Source organism: Leptonychotes weddellii, chromosome 7, assembly GCF_054177405.1.
Source record: "Leptonychotes weddellii isolate Sample4059 chromosome 7, ASM5417740v2, whole genome shotgun sequence".
NCBI lineage: Eukaryota > Metazoa > Chordata > Mammalia > Carnivora > Phocidae > Leptonychotes > Leptonychotes weddellii.
In genome coordinates this window covers 17290847-17312276 of record NC_138375.1, presented here as the reverse complement: position 1 = coordinate 17312276, position 21430 = coordinate 17290847, and the positions used below count along the sequence as shown (strand labels likewise).

At 35.0% G+C, this 21430-nt stretch overlaps 1 pseudogene; it reads left to right on the top strand.

Moving 5' to 3' along the window:
- The first annotated feature begins 19261 nt into the window (after positions 1-19261).
- LOC115938573 (U2 spliceosomal RNA) lies at positions 19262-19425 on the top strand (annotated as a pseudogene).
- Positions 19426-21430: the final 2005 nt, after the last annotated feature.

The following is a 21430-nucleotide window of genomic DNA, read 5'->3' as shown; positions in this document are numbered from 1 at the left end:
CTTTGGTTTTGGAATCAAGGTAATGCCGGCCTCATAGAATGAGTTTGGAAGTTTTCCTTCCATTTTTATTTTTTGGAAAAGTTTCAGAAGAATAGGTATTAACTCTTCTTTAAATGTTATGTACATCCCCCTGGGAAGCCATCTGGCCCTGGACTTTTGTTAGTTGGGAGATTTTTTATTACTAATTCAATTTCTTTGCTACCTATCAGTCTGTTCAAGTTTTCTATTTCTTCCTATTTCAGTTTTGGTAGTTTGTCTGTTTCTAGGAATTTATCTATTTCTTCCAAGTTGTCCAATTTTTTGGCATATAATTTTTCATAATATTCTCTTATAATCATTTGTATTTCTGTGATGTTGGTTGTGATCTCTCCACACTCATTCATGATTTTATTTATTTGGGTCCTTTCTCTTTTCTTTTTGATAAGTCTGGCTAGGGGTTTATCAATTTTATTAATTCTTTCAAAGTACTAGTTCCTGATTTCATTGATCTGTTTTTTGGTGGTGGTTGTTGTTTGTTTCTGTATCATTTATTTTTGCTCCAATCTTTATTATTTTCCTTCTTCTGCTCACTTTATGCTTCATTTGTTGTTCTTTTTCTAGCTCCTTTAGGTATAAGTATAGGTTGGATATTTGAGATTTTTTCTTGCTTCTTTACGTAGACCTGTATTATATATACTTCCCTTTTATGACTGCTTTTGCTGCATCCCAGAGGTTTTGGACTATTGTGTTTTCATTATCATTTGTTTCCCTGTATTTTTTTTTATTTCTTCTTTAATTTCCTGGTTGACCCATTCATTCTATAGTAAGATGTTCTTTAACCTTCCTGTACTTGTGGTCTTTCCAAACTTTTTCTTGTGGTTGACTTCAGGTTTCATAGCATTTTGGTCTGAAAATATGCATGGTGTGGTATCAATCTTTTTCTACTTGTTAAGGTCTGATTTGTGATCCAGCATGTGACCTATTCTGGAGAATGTCCCATGTGCACTTGAAAAGAATGTATTTTCCTGCTAATGAGTGAAATGTTCTTAATATATCTGTTAAGTCCATCTGGCCCAGTGTGTCATTCAAAGCCATTATTTCCTTGTTGATTTTCTGCTTAGATGATCTGCCCATTGATGTAAGTGGGGTGTTAAAGTCCCCTAATATTATTGTATTATTATTAATGAATCCCTTTATGCTTGCTATTAATTGTTTTATATATTTAGGTGCTCCCAAGTTGGGGCATAACTATTTATAATTGTTAGTGTTCTTGTTGGATAGACCCCTTTATTATTATATAGTGCCCTTCTTTATTCTTGTTACAGTCTTTGGTTTAAAATCTAGTTTGTCTGATATAAGTATGGCTACTCTGGCTTTTTTTTTTTTTTTTTTTACATCTGTTAGCATGATAAATGGTTCTCCATCCCCTCACTTTCAATCTACAGCTGTCTTTAGGTCTAAAATAAATCTCTTGTAGGCAACAGATAGATGTGTCATGTTTTCTTTAATCCATTCTGACACCCTGTGTCTTTTGATTGGAGCATTTAGTCCATTTACATTCAAAGTAATTCTTGATAGATATGAATTTAGTGCCATTGTATTACTTGTGAAGTCGTTGTTTCTTGATAACTGCAATATGTCTTGGTGTTGGCCTGCTTTTGTTGATTGTGATGGGATTTTTCTGTGCTCCTGGATTTGGATGTCTCTTTCCTTCCCCAGATTAGGGAAGTTTTCAGCTATAACTTCCTTGAGTAAACCTTCTGCACCCTTTCCCTCACTTCTTCTGGAACTCCAATGATACAAATGTTACTATGCTTTATAGAGTTGCTGAGTTCTCTAATTCTACATTCATAATCCAATATTTTTCTTTCCCTCTTCTTTTCAGCTTCATTATTTTCCATGATTTTATCTTCTATATCACTTATTTGTTCCTCTGCTTCTTCTATCCTTGTGCTCATTATATTCAGTCAGTCTCACATCTCAGTTATAGCATTTTTCATTTTGGCCTGACTGGTTTTTAGGTCTTTTATCTCTGTGGTAAGGCTCCCTGTTGTCTTCTGTGCTTTTCTCGAACCCATCTAGTATCCTTATGATTGTTGTTTTAAATTCTGGATCAAGCGTATTAGTTATATCTTTAGTTATATCTGTTTCAATTAGATCTCTGACTGTGACATTTTCTTATTCTTTCTTTTGGGATGAATTCCTCCATCTTGGCCTTTGGTCTAGGTCTCTGTCTTCTGAGTGTTAGGAAAGCCTGTTATGTTTCCTGCTTCTGAGAGTAATGGCTTTATTAAGAAGAGGTCACATACTGTCCAGGGCCTGGCATTTCACAAAGTGTCTCTGGTATATGCTGTGTGCACTCTGCTGCTGTGTTTTGGCTGCTCTTTCCCTCAGATCAGTCCCCTGCAGAGTTTCTCCTTGCCTATAGTGGGGAGTGTTTGGCCCTTGGCCAGAGTGTGGCGAGTTTTAACTAGGTGTGCTCTGCTCTGCTTGTTAAAAGAGACCTGACACTATTTCCACTAGAGCTAAAGCTCTGCAGAACTCAATGGTCAGTAGATGTGGTGTGTGTGTGTTGGGGGGGGTGGGTTGTGTTCATCTTCTGGGGGAAGGGCCTCCTGCCTTGGTTCTCAGGCACGCTTGCCCTAGAAAAGCAGCACTTACGGAGCATGGGGTCAGGGGCGGGGGGTTGTTGTAAGCAGTTTAGGCCACCACTGGTGCTGTGCTACTTACTGAAGTGAGTGTATGCTGAGGGATTGAGGAGAGAAATGGTGTCAGCCCTCTCCCTTGTCCCAGAGAGGGGAATTTGCATCCACTGCTCTCTGGGAATTCCCCCCAGAAAAGCAAACAATCTCCTCTTTTGTGTCCCAGGTGTCCCTCAGATCCCTGCCTTCACCTTGACTCTGTTCATGCCATTTGACTGTGCTGCAGTGCAGTGTACCTTGGGCTCTATCCCAGGCAAGCAGGCTGAGTTTTAAAACTCTAAACTTAGGGACCTGGTATGGTAAAGACCTGCACTGGTCCTCTGGGGGAGGGTCTTGCCATGCTGGGACTTATGCAGGTTTGTCCCAGAGAGGCAGTTGCACCAAATGGCAAGGGAGTGGGTTTTGGAGTAAAGTGCAGCAAAGAGCCAGTGTCGTGGTTAGCTGCATGCCACAGGTATCTCTGCACCTGTGTTGAGGGGCAGGGAGAAGGTAATGGCATCTGCCGGCTCTTTTCTCCCAGGAGAGGCAATGCCACCTCTCCCAGATGCACTCCAAGAAGGAGGAACTGTCTCTCCCAGTGTGTCCCAGGGATCCTCAGATCACACCGTCTGCCCCCCAGGTTACCTGCCCTCCTTCTGCACAGGAGCACTGCAATGCTTGGCCAACTCCACACTGGTTATGCTGAGAACCTCTAAAACTCCCGTCTTTTGAGCTCCGCTGGTCGTAAAAACTCATAAAAATTAGCCACTCCCATCTTCTCAGTCAATGTCCTCCAGATGTAGCCAAATGTCTCTGCGGATGGATTTATGTCTGGTAAGAACCACTGCTTTAAAGTGTTTTTTTAATTATTTTTTAAAAGATTTTATTTATTTATTTGAGAGAGAGAGAGAGCCAGGGGAGGGGCAGAGAAACAGACACCCCACTAAGCAGAGAGCCAGACACAGAACTTGATCCCAGAACCCTGGGATCATGACTTGAGCCAAAGGCAGATGCTTAACTGACTTAACCACCCAAGCAACCTGTAAAGTGGTTTAGTCTATATGCAAGATTAAAAGAAAACATTGAAATTATATGATTTAAGTTTATATTTAGTAAGTGCACAGTTTCTCAAACTCGATTATTTTTTCTCTGCATGATTACATAGGAATGAATGATTGAAAGGCTCAGGAGAGGGGCGCCTGGGTGGCTCAGTTGGTTAAGCGACTGCTTTCGGCTCAGGTCATGATCCTGGAGTCCCTGGATCGAGTCCCGCATCGGGCTCCCTGCTCGGCGTCTCCCTCTGACCCTCCCCCCTCTCATGTGCTCTCTCTCTCTCATTCTCTCTGTCTCAAATAAATAAATAAAAAAAAAAAAAAAGAAAGGCTCAGGAGATTCTTCAGAGTGCCCTCACAAAAGTCTTTGAGATATAGCGTATGATACAATAGGAGAAAGAAAGCAAGGCAAGCCTCAGGGGACAAAGGGACCTCCATTTGCAGTTCCCCAGGTATCTTTCTTCCTCAGAGAATGTGCTTTGTCTGTGGATTATGAATTCCCAGTGTGAAAAAGCAATCTTGGATTCAGGAACCCTCAGGCAAAAGTTTCTAAGAGGGTCTTTTATACCCAGTGGTCATGTAACCACAGCAAGCTGTGCAACCAGTCAAAGTAGATTTAAGGCATCGATCTTTACTTCTCTAGCTAATATAAGCCAGTTGTTCCAGTAAAGTTACTATCTTTAAAGAGCATATTCTAAATCCCTAGCTAACCCATCTTGTCCTTACATTAACTAAGTTCCAGTACCGACTTTGAGGCATTTAAGGAATAGGCATAGGGCTACCTCCAGGCAGTTATAGGAATACTCTATTTCACATTTCCCTTCAAAAAATAGGCAAAGAAAAACACTTTCCTCAAATTTTTCTGTCTCTCTGACTGGCTTTAAGCCATCTCTCTACAGCCATAGTTTATGATACAATTCTCCTTTCTTATTGTCTAAATTACCACACTACCCATTCATTTGTTCTTTGTTTGAAACTTCCAATATTTCAAAACACACTCATTTAAGAGTAGAAACTGATTAGATTTGGCAAACTTACACAGTTGTGCAACTATCAACATGATCCAGTTCTAGAACATTTCCATCCCCCAAAATGTTCTTCATGCCCATGTACAGTTGATCCCTATCCCTCTCTTGACACAGACAACAACTGATCTGCTTTCTTTTCACATTGTTTTTGCCTTTCCAAGAATTCCATATATGTAGAATCACATAATATGTTATTTTTTATGCACGACTCCTTTCATTTAGTATGATGTTTTTGAGATGCACCCATGATGTTGCATGTATTGGCTGCTCATTCTTTTCTTCTCTGAGTACTATTCCATTGCATAGATATACTTCACTTTGTATATCTTTTAACCAGTTGATGGATATTTGACTTGTTTCCAGTTTTTCCTTATCATGAATAATGTAACTATGAACATTTGTGTCTTTGTTTGGTCATGTTTTCATTTCCTTCAGTAGATATCTAGGTGTGGGGTTAGTGTTTTAATATAAATGTATGTTTAACTTATTAAGGAACTGTCCAAAAGTTTTCCAGTATTACTATATTAATTTACATCCCCACTAGCAATGTATGATATGAGAATTGCTGTTTTCTCACATCTTTGCTAACATTCAGTATTGTTAGTATTTTAATATTTTAGCCATTGTAGTGGGTATACAGTGATTTTGTTTCAATTTCTCTAATAACGAATGATGTTGAGCATACTTGTTGTTTTCCAGCTTTATTGAGATATGATTGACATACAACATTGTGTGAATTTAAATGTTGATTTCATACACCTATATATTAGAAAACCATTACTACCAAAGTGTTAGCTAACATCTCCGGCACCTCACATATTTACCATTCCTTATTTTATAGAGAGAACATTATGATCTAATCTCTTAGCAATTTATAAGTATATAATAAAGTATTGTTAATTATAATCAGCATGCTGTACATTAGATTCATGTGCTTAGTTGACGTTCTTTGGGAAAGCATCTATTCAAATTTTTGTACAATTTTTTTATTGGGATATATGTCATTCTAATTGACTTCAGAAATTTTTATATATTCTGGATATAACTCCTTTCTCGGTCCATCTTCAGAAAGTGCTTTCTTCTTGGCTGTGCCTTGTTTTTTTTTTTTTTTTTTTTAAAGATTTTATTTATTTGAGAGAGAGAGAATGAGAGACAGAGAGCATGAGAGGGAGGAGGGTCAGAGGGAGAAGCAGGCTCCCTGCCGAGCAGGGAGCCCGATGCGGGACTCGATCCAGGGACTCCAGGATCATGACCTGAGCCGAAGGCAGTCGCTTAACCAACTGAGCCACCCAGGCGCCCCGTGCCTTGTTTTTTTAATTTCCTTAATGGTATATTTTGAAAGGCAAATATTTGAAATTTTGATGAAGACAAATTAATCATTTTTATTTTATTGTCATATTGAAGAACTCCTTACCTAATCCAAGATTACAAAGATTTTTCACTAAGGTTTTCTTCTAGAGGCTTTATAGATTAAACCTTTACAATTGTGTAATCCATTTTGAGCTAATTTGTAAAATGATATTAACTAGATAATGAGGTTCTGGTTTTGTTTTATTTTACATATGGGTATCCAATTGTTCAAGTGCTGTTTGTTAAAAAGACCACCCATTCACCATTGAATTACTTTGGTATTATTTAAAATCAATCAACTATATATGTATGTTTATTTCTATATTCTATTCCATACATAGATCTACATGTTTATTATGTTGATACTACATTAACTTATTTACTGTAGCTTCATAACAAGTTTTGAAATCAGATAGTATAAACCTTCTAACATTGTTCTATTATTCGGAAACTGCTTTTTGTTTGTTTTGTTTTTGTTTTTGCTTAAACAGTTTATTTTTTTTACTCATGATACATACCCAGTGTTAGTTGACTTTGAGAACTCTTCTGGTTATTGTAGACACTGCTGTCATGCAATGGTTTCCTTACATATCAGCTTATTCGTTACCTATATACATACAGATATAAGCATACTGACACAATTATGATACAATGCTTTATAGCTAACCAAAAAAATTTCAGGATTTATGTAAGAAAAATGAAAATGTATATTCACAGAAAACCCTGTAAATGTAAAAAAAAAGTTAAAAAAACTGTAAATGAATGTTCATAACAGCTTTATTCTTTTTTTTTTTTAAAGATTTTATTTATTTATTTGAGAGAGAGAGAGAGAGCACATGAGAGAGAGCAGGGAGCCTGATGCGGGACTCGATCCCGGGACTCCAGGATCATGACCTGAGCCGAAGGCAGTCGCTTAACCAACTGAGCCACCCAGGCGCCCATAACAGCTTTATTCTTAGTAGCTAACAAATGATGGTTCAAGAAACTGTGATGCATACATACCAATCATCAATAAAAAGAGACAGACGGCTGATACATTAATGATTGAATGGTTTTTAAGGAAATTATTTTGAGTGGGGAAAAATATCTCAAAAGTTTACGTACTGTATGAGTCCATTTATATAACATTTATGAAATGACAAAATTACAGAAATAGAGAACATGCCGGTGGTTGCAGGAGACAAAGATGGCCGTGGCTATAAATAGGTCATATGATGGATCATCAGGATGGATCTGCTCTGTGTCTGGACTGTCTTGGTGGTCACATGAATCTACATATGTGATAAAACTACATAGAAATAAATACACGTGTGCATACACATGAGTGCATATAACACTGTGAAATCTTAATAAGGTCAATGGATTGCTTCAATGTCAATTTCTGATAATGGTAAGATAGAAAAAGAAATGCTAGTTTTGGGGGATATAACTGTGAAAAAAGTAAACCTGATCCATCTATTTAGGAAGAGTAATATAAAAATAATTAAAAGTTACTGAGTACTTACTAAGAGGCATCACTATTCTTTTATGGCAAGCCTACGAAGTAGGTACTAATATTATCCTTATTTTAAAAATAGATGATCTAAGGCATAGTGAGTAGAAAATCAATTTAAGATAGTTAGTAATGGGGGGCGCCTGGGTGGCTCAGTCGTTGGGCATCTGCCTTCGGCTCAGGTCATGATCCCAGGGTCCTGGGATCGAGTCCCACATCGGGCTCCCTGCTCTGCGGGAAGCCTGCTTCTCCCTCTCCCACTCCCCCTGCTTGTGTTCCTGCTCTTGCTATGTCTCTCTCTGTCAAATAAATAAATAAAATCTTTAAAAAAAAAAAAGTTAGTAATGGAAGAGCCAATGTTTAAATCTAGACATTGGTACAAGCATTCTTAGCTGCCTCTATCATAGCTTGCCTCTCAATGGTACCTAGTATAAGTCTCACAGAATTTAAAGATAAGCAAAACCAACGTGGGCCAGAGAAGCCCTAAAAATTGTTATGAGCTGCTTATGCAGTTATATTTAAAACAAAATGAGCAGATTGTGAGAACTGCAAGGTTGTAAGTTGAGATACATTATTATTCAAGAATCACATTCAAAATCAGTGAAGTACCTCTAGGATATAAGACAAATATTAAGAGGCAGCAACACCATTGGAAAAATTAAGTTTTCTTCTTGAGCTACCCATATATATTAAGGTAGTTCTTAAAAGTTGAAGAGAGAATGTACTCTAAGTGGGGCAGATAGGGAGAGTTCCTAATTAGTCACATAGGGATGGATGCTGGCAGCCAACATCCTTCACCTGTCAGCTCTCTTAGGGAGGTGCCAAGGCTAAAGAAGCTACTTTCTGTGTGGTTATGGACCTTTCTGGTGCAGCCCAAATCTATTGCCCAATGAATATAATGATAAAAGGATCACAGAAGTGCCAGAATGAGTGAAAACCTGGATTCTCTTGGCTTCAAAGATCCATGTATATCAGTGAAGGCTTATTAAAATTGCATCACATATTTTGGTCTCTGTCCAAATGCTCCTCCTTTCCTTTTCTTCCACAAGTCCCAAGCACACTCCCTAATGAAATTCTAGCAAATCAGTCTCTGTCATGCCGTCTACTTTCATGAGAAGTTAAACTTCAAGAGTTGGCATTTTTGAAAAACTGTAATTGACAAAGTGCTTACGCTTGGGGGGAATGACATTTTTGTTGAGTATTGAGTTCGTGGTAGTATATTGAGGTAAGTGTCTCATTAGCAATGTTGCTCTGACTCCGAATTTCTTGGACGCACCATCACTAGAGCAAACAGGTCAGTGATTTGGAAGACATCCTTGACTCCCCTCCGTCTTCTCATTGGCAAAAATCCCACCTACACTGTTTTGTAAAATTTCAATTACAAGTTTCTCCTCTCCATCCTTCTGCTATTGCTTGTGTTATTGCCTTGAGCATTCCTTTCCTAATTTACATCGCATTGTTTTCTAATCAGTTCTCCATTATTTAGCTAATGGCATGGTCATCCTAATATTCAAAATTCATCCTGACACTCCCAAACTTAGAATGCTTTTATGACTTTCCATTATTGACAGAAAAAAAAAAGAGAGAGAGAGAGAGAGAGCATTTATCATGGTCTGTAAGGGGTACTTAGGGATCATTCTCTCGCTTAAGTTGCTGGTTTGTCTCCTACAGTGGTATTTTCCCACCACAGCCTATTATTATAGAGCATTACTAACATTTGTGGCTTATTTGCTATTTACCAGGACAAGAATTGAACAAACTGCTTTACATGGGTTACTTCGTGTAATCCTCACAAACTCACAAGCTTAATAAACTATTTGCAATACCCTGAATATATCAAGCTAATGTATGCCTCAATTTCATACTGCTTCCTCCACATGGAGTGACCTTTCCTTACTTTTTTTCTCCCATACGAACACCTACTGATCCTTCAAGACTTCATTCATTTATTATTTCCCCTCTTAATACTTTCTATTGCCACTTCAGGTGTTAGTGTTCACCTACTCTCCACCATTAATCTTAGACAGTTCTATCACAAAAGTTCTAATGCTTTAGCAACACTTTATTTAAATCGTTCACCTCTCTACTGAATTGTTAAAAATTTGAAGAAATAAATCATGTCAAATATTTTCTATTCTGTGTCCACAGGTTTTTGTTTTGTTTTGTTTTGTTTTTGTTTTAAGATTTTATTTATTTGACAGAGAGACACATAGCGAGAGAGGGAACACAAGCAGGGGGAGTGGGAGAGGAAGAAGCAGGCTTCCGGCCGAGCAGGGAGCCCGATGTGGGGCTCGATCCCAGGACTCTGGGATCATGACCAGAGCCACCCAGGCGCCCCTGTCCACAGTTTTTAATAAGTAAAAAAACCACACAGATAATATCACTGTCTTATATTATTAACAAGGGCAACAATTAAGGTGATTTTCTCAAATGTATATACTTAACAACAGAACTTGCTTTGTGTTATAGCAGCCAAAGGATGGATTTTAAAACCAGTTAGACCTAGGTTCAGATCCTGGTTTTTGTCTCTTATTAATACATAAATTACCTTGGAATTCTTCACAGTAATATAATTTTCCTCTGTAACATAATTATAATGGCACTTTATTTTTTTGTGACATATCTGATCATTACATCATATTACACATGGTACACAGGAAAGCCACAGACCTCACAACTGAGTTTTAACTCTGCCTTTCACTATTTCAGATTGAGTTAAGTCAGAATGGGTGGCTGTACCTGAATGTCAATCTAAGATATGGTGTGAGGCAGGCTCCAGCTGGTCTTAGCTGTGGGCCAGGTTCTCAGAGGTGCCAATACTTGGCGCTGTTCCTTTTTGCAGTGGCCCAATGTTAAAGCTAAAGTAGGAAGTCTTTGTCCAGGCTGCACCGATGGTATATTCAAGTGTGTCTTTCAGATCCAGAAAAACAAGCCACTGTGGCTGCTGGAATTGAATCACCCCACTATCTACTGTCTCTTTCCTTTTCTTACACAATCTTCCCCATTCATCCATGTCCCCCTCCATCTGCACCTTTATCTCCTGCTTTTTATCACCAAATTCCACTCCAGTACCTGCTACCACTTGTAAAACATGGTTCTACATGATAGAAAATTAATTAATGCAGCAATACTTCATTGCACTTGTAAAAGGAACTGGCTTCCCAGAGAGGAAAATGAAGTGTCTGCAAATTCTTATACTTATAATAAAACTCAGCTACAAAAGAAGAAACTAATACATCGATTTAACAAACTTGTTTTTCACTTCATTTGGTACTCAGCTTAAGTGAAATTCAAAAAAATTTCTGATAGCAAACTTGCAAAGCATGAGAAGTTTGTATTAAAAATTATAAATGAATTATCGTTTTAGTAATAAATTTAATAAATAGTAATAGATAAAACTACCGTAATTTCAGACAATATTTCAATTAGATTTAGTGGTTTCCCCATTTTCAAAACATATTAACAATAGCAGATTAATTATGAACAATGACAAAAATACATTTCCTATGCATTCCTGAATCGTTGTTTAACTTAAAATCAAAGCATAAATTGATGTAACATTGAGCTTACTTGGTAGTTATTACCTTCACAAACTTTTATCCTTAACGCAGTTGCTTATAAAGAATGGCTTGGTTTATTTTATTTTATTTTATTTTATTTTATTTTATTATTTTTTATTTTATTTTATTTATTTTATTATTTTTATTTTATTTTATTATTTTTTACATTATATTAAATTTGTTTTTCAGTCTATAAAAAGTAAAACCAAAACTAGCTAAAGCCTACTCGCACTACGTTATTCATATTATTAATTTATATACAGTCATCATATATTCATTGTGATATATTTCTTTAAAACATTTTTTATAGAGAAGTAGTGTGAAATGTATTATTTCCCTTACATAAGCAATCAGGAGTATTCCAGAGGACAGAGAGGATGGATGCAGTTACTGTCTTGACACTAGATGGCATTCCTGTGTAATCAAGAAGACCAAAAGGCTAATACAGTTGTGGGTCTGTTTCCCTGAGACCTGTCATAAATTTAAAAAATGAATGGATTGCAGCTAGAGAAAGTTAAATACAAGCTTTTATTCAGATTATATGAATAAACCAATTTGACATGGTGTTATGTACAGTTTGTTGACTATTTTAAAATAAAAAATTGTTGTTCTGCCTTCCCTAAATTTGAAGTATAGATGCTAGCTACTAAAAGCTATTTTCTGCTTTTGTAAGCTATGATACTTACTTCCATGCAAGTATTTTTACGTCAATAATTCAGCAAACATATTTAATTCAACTTGCATAAAATAATGTCACAAATTTATTCCAATGAGTAAATAATTCCATGCATCAAAATTAAAGATTATCTTAGGTTCATTATTATTGTAAAAAGTTTAAACAAAGGATAAGAGTCTTTAAAATTATTGTAAAAAACTACACTTTTAAAAATATCTTACTGCTTGTCATTTGCATATGATGACAAAATAAACCACTGATTTAATATGATGTGTCTTTTCACATCATATTAAAGACATGCATGTTCTTATCAACATAGAAGCTCTCAAATTTTTTAAAACAAAGCAAAAACAGAAAATGTAACATTAGCATGACAAACTTGGAGAGAAGCAGTGGCTGTGGGAACCCGGAATTGAGGGGAGTGATGTGTCGGAAACCTGGATGTCATCTGTGACATACCAGTGGAGATTCAGTGTTAGACATAAACACACAGACATTAAAATTTTGATAAAATTAGATACTTTCTCCCAAAATTATGGTAAAAAAAATACATATTGTTGAATTCGCTTTTCCACAAAACAAGACGAACTTTAATTTTTGCAACAAGAGGACATATTTATTGACCTCTTATGTGTCTGGCACATCACAAATATTATCTCTAATTTTCAGAACAATCCATTTAATTCAATCCTACCCCCTCCCATTAGACATGAGTAAAATCTGGGTTAAGAATTCAATTTCTTATTACAGGCCACCAAATGCCAGAGCCAGAATATGAACTGCAGCCTATTGAACCATACACAGTGAATTTCTCACTACATAATTCAGCATGCTTGTTATGAGCTGAAATGCACTTTCCCCAAATTCATGTACTCATTACCTCAGAATATAACCATATTTGAAGATAAGGCCTTTAGAGAAGTAATTAATTTTGAATGAGGTCCTATGTGGTGGGGCTCTCTCCAATATGATGGGTATCTCATAAGACAAAAAGAGATACACACTTTGAGAGGAAAGTCCATTTGAAGACACAGCCAGAGACAGCCATCTGTAAACCAGAGACAGAGCAGCCCCAGGAGAAACCAAACCTGCCAACCCCTGATTCTTGGATTTCCAGTTTCTAGAACTGTGAGAAAATAAATTTCTGTTGTTTAAGCCACCATTCTGCAACACTTACTTATGGCAGTCCTACCAACAAATACAATGTTCAAAACAGTATTCTTAACATTTAATAGAATCCAGTTAATAACGACTTCCAATGCATTTAAAGCCATGAATATTTCTACAAACATATTTTTTTAAATACTATATATACAATGCCAGGTGTTTGTGTTTGTGTATGTGTGTGTCTATCTATCTATCATCTATCATCTATCTATCATCTATCTATCTATTGAGAGGACTATTATGCTACTATTTGTCACTGGACAAGAACTATAGATGATATCTTAAATTGTATTCATTGATTTTTAATGCTTTAGAAATAATTTTTTGGCATATATTCGGATATTAAAATTTAGTAACCAAGATTTGAAGTGAAATAGAAAATTTAAAAATTGAAACAATCTTAGTTACATAAAATGTCTGCAATGCTATACATTGGAAATTTGAAATATTACAATGAAGTCAATTTTTATCAATATTTATGTTATGTCTTTCTCCTAAAAATATTTAAAAACATTGACATCCCAGTAACAATGACCTAATCACAAGCTTTGGATTTCCCACTAAAATGTATGGATAATGGCTGATGCTACACCTGCCTCAAATAATGTAAAAGGTGAGCATAAACTTTATGATGCACCAGAAGTATAGAATTCTAAGATTAATAGATTCATTCATATGGATACAGAAGTCAGCCTGAAGATTCTAGTACTTTTTAAATTTGTGAAATTGGAGCATCAAAATATTAATGATTTTAATTGATTGGAACAGATTGAATAAACGAAAATCTTTACTCCATAGGTAGTCTTAAATTAAAAAAAAAGGACCAAAACTAAATTTAAAAAAATCACAATTGGATGTCATTGATACATCAGCTTCTTACTCTGAAAACTGGTGTTAAAAAAAGAGGCAAACTTATTCTATTTCATTAGAAAGTGTACTTCATTCAACAAGTATCTCCAGATGGTTAGGAAAAGAAATCATAGAATTTTAAAATGACCAATGACATCTAATGAAATCACTGATTCAGAGAAGAACCATTAGTCAGTGCAAATGTTGTTGGTTAACTGAACATTCACAGGTTTCAAAGTATCATGACATAGATTACATGTTATTTGTCAACAAAATATGGTAACAATGCAATGGAGAAACAAAATAACATTATGCGTTTCTTGAAGTTAAAATATTCCAACTGAATCTAACTTTTCTCCTTTGGAGCTAATTTCCAGTTTCAGAAACAGGAAATTAAAGGAACATATTAAATAACAATTTGGAAAAGATGAGGGAAGTCTAAAATATAGAACATTCTCCAGAGCATGTGTTCTTATCTCTCACATAGCCAATATGAGAAAAAAAAAAAAAAAAGATGAAGCAGGAACTGTACTAAATTATACTGATGTAACAAGAAAATGAAATGTATGGGCATTGGTTATATCATTTGTTTGGGGAAAAACAGCTGCTAAACGCACTTTGGGGCATTAGGAAAGGTAGAAATGGAATATACATGAGCTAGTATTAATTTCATCAACATGATCATTAAATTGTGGTTAAATATAAAAAATATTTCTCATGATTTGAGTATATTTGTAAGGCTAAAGTGTTACAACATCTGTAAATAACATTAGGTTTTAGTTCTTCAGTATTTGTTTTTGCATGTATGCTGATGAAGAAAATATAGCAAAATCTAACAATTAATAATTATTAAATCTAGACATTGGTATACCAGAGTGTTGCTGTATTATTCTTTATTTTATTATTATTTATTATTTTATTTTGTCTTTATTTTGAAAATTATTTTATAATAAAATTTAAAGTTTCTCAGATTGTTTTATGATATGCCTACAATATAGAACATGTGCAATATAAATATTTGATACATAGAATAAATAGTAGCTGTTTCATAGTAGTGAGATTCTTAAATCCAGTGTTCTGACATATATGTGACATGTAGTTTTCCAGTGTTACACATTCAATGGTTATTAGGAGAGAGAAAATGTGTTATTCTAGTACATGCACTCAGCTAGAGGACTTGTAGTTAAGAATTCCTTCTGAGTATTATAAAATACCAGTCTATCAATCATTTAAAGACTTTGAAAAAACAAGTGTCATTTAGTGTGGGTTTAAATGGCAGAAAACTAATTTAATGATTCGAAGCTACATTCTCTGTCATGTCAGCAGTGTACTGCTCAGAGTTCATTACCAGCCCTGCATGACCTGACGTAAAATCCAATACAATGCATGCCCCACGGTATTCAGTAGCAAGGGGCAAGGAGTCTCGTTTGCTTGGTTAGATGACAAAGTGGGAAAGATGGCAGGTGATTTGCTTTTGGTAACCTCTTTTCCATTATTTATTCTCTGATTACAAATGCACACTAGATGTGCCCTGATAAGGCAAATAAAAGTAAAATAACAACAACAACAAAATCGTGTTGGAGTCTTACGAAATCATGTCTTACTAGAAAAAAAAAAAAACACACTTCTAATGCAGCTTAATGAAAACAAATCAAGCCTTTGAAAAAATTGGTGGTATCAATTAGTCAACACAAAAATTAATTTCATAGTTATATATGGCCATTGGCTTTTGTTATACTTGATTTTCTTAACTATATTTTATAGAAAGCAATTAATGACTTCTAAAAATCTAACTCATTTTCCACAATGGTAAATTAATCCCTCATAAAAAAAGAAATACTTCTTTTATATTACCGAAACTTTCACTATCTGATTTTTTAAGAACTATACTTCTTTTCTACCCCACATATATTTCACTGTGAGGGAATAATTATTTTAAGTACTAAAATTTAACTAAACTGCAAGAAGGATCCTCTCAACTGCCATTAACAACTTATCAGGCCTTGAGGCCAAAACATATACATTTTCTGTCATATGAAACCTTATTGCATTTAGAAATTATTTGGGGGAACAATATTTAGAAATATTGTCCAATTCCTTGTGGGAAGAGGCCAAACAGATATACAAAATTCTAAGTAGTTATAAATAAGGAACCTTTCACTTCTTTCAGGTCCAACTGATTCATACACATTATTGTAAGATAATTATGATGTGGGGCTTGTTAAGACACAGCACTTCACGTTTTAAAAAATGCATGGACAACCACATAGATATCTACTTGTCACTCTAATCAGTCTTATTTCCATACGAATGAAACCAATTGATTTTCAACTTAATTGGGGTGATAGTATCGCAAACTGACTGTGTCTGAATGCAGGTTTGTAAGTAAAATATATTTTTCTCCTTCCAAACACATTCTTGCCTAAAGTATGTAATATGCTACATGGCTAAGTGTAAACAAATTCTATTAATTTTCAGCAAGTTATTGTTCAGTGAAATACAAGGAAACTCCAAACAGAACATATAAATCAGTATTATTGGCAGCTGGAAAAGATACATTGCCTAGATTACTGTTAGTGACTAGGGAAATAAATGACCATTTTAGAGGTTTTAGAAGCACTTGGAAGAGTAAATGAGGATAGCTTTTGAAAATTGCTGGTGGGAATTCATCATAATGGACGCCTGAGTTATATAAACAACATTTATTTCCCAGACTTGATCATTCTAAAATGGAATAAAGTTTGGGTGAAAAGAGATTTCTTTATATGAGAAAAATGCTGAAGCAGCATAAGAGAAGATTCAAGAGTTTTTTGGTTGATACTAACAGGTAGCAGGAAAAAATTAGTTTATATCATGTTGAATTTAAGAGTCTGGTATTTATCTAGATGCCTAACATGAGACTCCAGGTGTTTCCTTTTTAGAATATAATACATGGGATTTGGATAGGTGATATGTTAAGAACATCAGCTTGTCTTTGACACTAGATAAAGCTGCATTCAAATACAACTCTGTCAATCGTAATTTCAGGAAGACAAAAAGTGATTAGGTTTGCTGTATAGATGGAATAGTGTTTGAAGATATCTGGGACAGAAAATCTACCCAGAATATGGGTTCCAAGAGTATTTTTGACAAGGCAAACTATTTCTTTTTCTACATCTCTAAGATAATTTGTAAAATTCCATGTATTTTTAAAATATTTCTAATTCAGTAAACATGAAATCAATATTCACATATACATCTAGAATCTCTTAATATCTAAGAAAAATATATTTAGGAATGATCAAGTTGAGTGACTAACCTGAAAAACTTGTAAGATATTAAGCATTTAGTTTTATTGATTTGGTTTCATTTTTATTTTAATTTATGGGTTTGATCATTTAAAAGGATTCATCATTGCTGCTATGGATATTGGGGTTCATGTGCCCCTTCTTTTCACTACATCTGTATCTTTGGGGTAAATACCTAGTAGTGCAAATGCTGGGTTGTAAGGTAGCTCTGTTTTTAACATCTTGAGGAACCTCCATACTGTTTTCCAGAGTGGCTCTACCAGCTTGCATTCCCTTTCTCCACATCCTCGCCAAAATTTGTTGTTTCCTTTTTTGTTAATTTTTGCTGTTCTGACTGGTGTAAGATGGTATCTCATTGTGGTTTTGATTTGTATTTCTCTGATGGCTAGTGATGTTGAACATTTTTTCATGTGTTGAGATGCCCTTCAACAGATGAATGTATAAAGAAGATGTGGTACATATATACAATGGAATATTACTCAGCCATAAGAAAGGATGAATACCCACCATCTGCATCGACATGGATGGAACTGGAGGGGATTATGCTAAGTGAAATAAGTCAAGCAGAGAAAGACATATTATATGGTTTCACTTATATGTGGAACATAAGGAATAGCACGGAGGACCATAGGGGAAGGGAGGAAAAATGGAAGGGGGAGAAATCAGAGAGGGAAAGGAACTATGAGAGACTAGGGACTCTGGGAAACAATCTGAGGGTTTCAGAAGGAAGCAAGGTGGGTGTATGGGATAGCTGGGTGTTGGGTATTAAGGAGGGCACGTGTTGTGATGAGCACTGGGTGCTATATGCAAGTAATGAATCATTGAACAATAGCAAAAACTAATGATGTATTATATAGTGACTAACTGAACATAATAAAAAAATAAAAAGTAAAATGATTCATCATCAGGAAAAGTTATTTTATTCAAATATGTCCCTTTCTTTTGAAACAACAATTTTATATTTCAAGATACAATTATTTCATTTCTGATTGTTGAAAAATAAGAAACAGTATAAATTTTTTAATCCTTTATTTTCAGGAAGTTCAAATTCTAATAAATAATTATAATAAATATATAATGAATATATTCTCAAGAAGCACCTCTCATTAAGTAACTGAGAATTAATGATTTGTTATAATGTTTTATATATATTGCCCATTAAAAGCAAAATTATTTCATACTTATAATGTTTACAACTTTTTCTACCCGCAATATTCTCTTGGGATACTTTTTTTGTGAAAGTGACTAAAGTATGGGATCTACATGAATATTAAGCTCCACTCTTTCTCCTTATTTCATTTCTTCTTATTACTTAAAATGGATTTTTTTTTTTTTACAGAAAGATCTTTTCAGTGCAGTGCCCCATTCAGATCAGTTACAAAAGGTAAACTATAAGGCAAGGAATAGTGGAAGATGTGGCTGGAGCATCAGGTGGTAGTCATAATGGGTCTTATATATGATACTGTGTAGATTTCAGCTCTCATGGAAGCTGTACAAAACCACTGAAATTTTAATAAGCACATTGAAATAATAAGGTATACTTTTAGATAGATGCCACTATTTGCTCTATAAAAATAGACTGAAGTTATGAAAAACTAGAGTTCAAGTATCATTTAGAAGGGATTAAAGTAGGAAATAAATTGTGCAGAAAGGAGGTCTGGACATGTATTCTATACGAGGGGCATGTATTCTGTTTCCATGTTTTACTTAAGTGTAATATTTATCACTTCTTCAAATTTGAAGCATTAGATCACAGACAATATTCCTCCTGGAAAGTACTTATTTGCAGTAGAATGAAACCAATAAGTAAGATAACATGTTAGCACACTGTAATAATATGAATAAGCAATTGATAATAGTTGACATCTATATTACAACCGGTCAAAGAATACATAATAAATATAAGTTGAAATCTCTGCCTTTAGGTAGAAATGAAATTAATGCAAATTAAAAATGTTTATTTAAAGTTGAATGTGTTATCTATTTTGTATACAATTGATTATAAAATCAGATGAGACAATGTAGGTAGACATTCAAAAAAGATGAATAAGTGATTATTAGGGAAGAGGTAGAAAGTTTTCCTATGATCTATGTCATAAGCCTGGACTCAAAAATAGATATAATTTAAGTAAGGTAGCTAATCGCTTCTCGGCCTTTTGGCTAAGATCAAGTGTAAGTAAGGTAGCTAGATTTAGAAAAAAAAAAAAAGTTCAATTTGAATTTCAGATTAATGAGGGATAATTTATTAGTGTCAGTATGTCCCACACAATATTTGGTATATACTTATACTAAAATTTATCCACTATTCATCTAAAATTCAAATATAACTGAATAGCTTGATCTGGCAACCTCAGGTTTAAAAGGAAAATAGCAGCCAACAAGGGAAACTAGAACAGTAAAGTGAGATGTAATAAACATACCACCTAAATATTGGGCAAAGGTCTATGTTGTAAACAGAGAAATGTCATCTTAAAGAGATAGAAATCCAGATCTGAATTGCATTAAATGTTAGAGAAACATAACTTGTTAAAATTAGAAATATGGAACCATTTAAAGCTTTGATCAAAATATCAAAGTACATTTAAGAATAATCAATCTAGAAAGTGAATTCTTAATGGATCAGAAAGTTAAAGACTTTAGAGTCAGAGAAGGGATTCAAGAGATAATTTAAACTGGGTTTGTAGCATGCCCTTCTGCTAAATTATGGAAAACAAAGAGAAAGTCTGTGAACAAAGGGAAAGTGTAGTTTAAAATATTAAATGCAATTGCAAAGACAGAGTAATTGGAAAAAGTGTGATAAAAATACCAAATTTGTTACTGGGACTTTTTTTCTTTTTTTGGTTGTTAATAGAGAGTGGTTATCAAAGTTCAGTGAACAAGACCTTCTGTTTTCAGCCATAAAGGAAGTGATGGTACCAGAATAGCCCTCCCACTGTTAATAACTAGAAAACAGGGCAAGGTGTTAGAAAGAACTGTTTTCAGATATTAGACAACATGATACACAGAACTGTGAGGCCTGACTAAGGGCACTTTCTGTCTTTAGAGGGGCAAAACCCAAGTAGAATATGATGGTCATATTGAGTTAAGGAGTCACAGATGAGTACTTGGGGAACTGAGACAGATGGAATTTGGGAGTACAATAGTTGAGAGGCGTTGTCTGCAGTGAAAGTGGTTCAGCAATAGAGTCATTAGACTGGGGCAACTCTAGAAACTTTGATAGTTTAATGTGAACAAAGAAACCAGTTAGCTAGGTTTTTCTTCAATCTGAGAAAATGAAACTCAGGAATAACTAATCCTGAGTAGTCAGCCAGATTCTCTTGATTCTGAGAAACTGAAATGCAAGAACAACTATCATAGCAACCAAATAACTAATATTTTCTAAATAAGGCAAACATTTAAATTACAGCCAACTGAATAATTGCTTTGCTTCCCTGTCTTCTCTATACATACCTCTGCGCTAGCCCTTGCTCACAAAACACTGATAGCCATCTTTGGTTTGTGCTTTCTGATACAAATAGTTGTTTGCTCAAAAAACTTTATAAAAATTTTTTCAATGTGTCACAATTTTATGTTTTAACATCATGTAGAAAAAGAGCTCCAGGGGCGCCTGGGTGGCTCAGTTGGTTAAAGCAACTGCCTTCGGCTCAGGTCATGATCCTGGAGTCCCGGGATCGAGTCCCGCATCGGGCTCCCTGCTCAGCGAGGAGCCTGCTTCTCCCTGTGACCCTCCCCCCTCTCGTGTACTCTCTTTCAAATAAATAAATAAATCTTCAAAAAAAAAAAAAAAAAGAAAAAAGAAAAAGAGCTCCAGAAATCTCTGTAAGGAAACACCTGAGCCCTTGGCTGAATACTAAGTGTTCATATGTAGGCTGAGACATCACAAAGAGGAGTAAAAAACTAGCAGGGAATGAAGAACTTCGGGTAGCTCTGAACTAAGCAATGGCAGCAGCTTACAAAATAGAGGGGGATGTCTAATATCCAAATATCTAGAGTGTATTGACCTTATTGAGCCCCTAGGGATTTCAGTAGATATTTTAGAAAGACCATTTCTTAGGTCAGCAGGGAAATGAGCCCTAAAATAAAGGCTATTCCACTCCCACAAAAATTTACTTGATCTCCAAGTAAAGCAAATGCCTGCCAGAAGAACATTAGTATTGTTGAAAAGAAGACAATCCAACAATATCCAACAATCACTGTAACATACACAATTATCAACATACAATAAAAAATGTGGCACATTGCCAGGAGGAAAATCAATCAGTATAAACAGAAATGACAGAAATGATGGAATTAGTAGACAAAAATTTTA